This window comes from Cupressus sempervirens, chromosome 10 (genome assembly GCF_028749045.1).
Source record: "Cupressus sempervirens isolate cs-2001-9-10 chromosome 10, ASM2874904v1, whole genome shotgun sequence".
In the NCBI taxonomy this organism is placed as follows: domain Eukaryota; kingdom Viridiplantae; phylum Streptophyta; class Pinopsida; order Cupressales; family Cupressaceae; genus Cupressus; species Cupressus sempervirens.
In genome coordinates, this window is record NC_143127.1 from 687,611,035 (window position 1) to 687,612,672 (window position 1,638).

Consider the following 1,638-nt stretch of genomic DNA (forward strand, 5'->3'; position numbering starts at 1 on the left):
GATGGTCGTTATCCATTATTTGTCATATGATAATAATAGCTAACAGTTGCTTGGTTTCGAAATTATGGATAATGATTAAATTCCTTGCTTAAAAAATTATTATGGAACTTTTTATTATCATGAAAATGTTGCACGGGTGATTGTAGGAGAAGATTGAAGGGGAGAAGCATTGCTAAATGAGATCAACAGAATGGTGTACTATCCTAGTCTACTTATTTGGTCAATAGGTATGACCTTTAACTATCTTGGTAAGGACCTAGCAACTTGTATAATAGGGTACAATCATTTGGACATGCATGAGCTATTAGATAAACATTAAGAATATTAATGATTTTAATTTAATTAAATACATACCTTTATCTGATTATGGTTGACATTTCCATCATTTCATTGTAACACATATTTTATGTACATGCACATAGATATAGAAATAAAGGTGACACCATAATATCATTTTATGCAAGATTCTATCTAATACGTACATTTAAATACATGTTCAATAAGATAAAATAATTTTCCAATAGAGCATGTATTAATATATACACAAGATATGACCTTGGATAAAACATATAATATGATGCCATCTTATAAATACATCTACATGCAAGTAGATAAATATATTACAAATTATCCTTGATTTATAACTTTCAAATTATTTTCCTTATTTATTCAATTATTTACTAGAAACTGAATTACACACTTGGCATATTATATCAGTGTCAAAGAAGGCAAGACATTCTTTAAGAGTTACGACTTCTTGAAAGCCTAGAGATATCGAATGCCTCTTTATATTTGGGAGCTGTGAGAAACTGGGGACATGAATTCATTTCTTCTCCCCATTCTATTTCTGGCTTATCTCTATAGTATTTATCATGTCCTTACCTTCTCTTTCTACTTCTGCTAAAAGTTGTAATTATTAGTCACTTAGAGTTGTGCATTCACAATTTCTCCAGTGGAAGAACTAGATTGTTACCGCCCAACCAAGGTTCTTCCTTCTTTCAACAACCAAGTTATGTGGTTGCCCTTCCATAACCGATTGACATGTATACATATTTTCCTTATCAATTTATTATTGGATTCATACTTTTAACAACAATCTATATATTTCCACGAAATATTTAACTTCATCTTGTTTGGCGTCACTGAATAGTTTCTTAGTAAGCTAGTTTTTCCCTTGCTAAGTTGAGATTATTTGTTTATGACAAGTCTATACATCTTTTTTATTGTTGTATGACATAATTGAATTATAATGTTGCAAGTCTTAAGATTATTTCCTCAAGTTATAAAAGATGATTATATACTGGAACATGTAATTTCCATACACTAGCTGAGTGTCAACATAATGAGTTGGTTTACTCTAAGATATAAAAAATAGGGACTCACCTGACTAGATGTCTAAGGAAGTGGTGAAGAAGCGATGAAGAAATCTGCAATAACATAGAAATAGAATCAGATACAACAATTATATATTATTTTAAAAAAAAAAAAAATCATTTAATAGCTCATGTATGTTTTTATTTATGGTTTCCCTGTTGTCAAGTCGAGCGGTGGTGATTAGGTAATTGAACCCAACCAAAAAGCCTTGACCAAGGTCGTTAAAGGGCATGTTTGCCTTCATAAGATCACTTGATGTTGGTA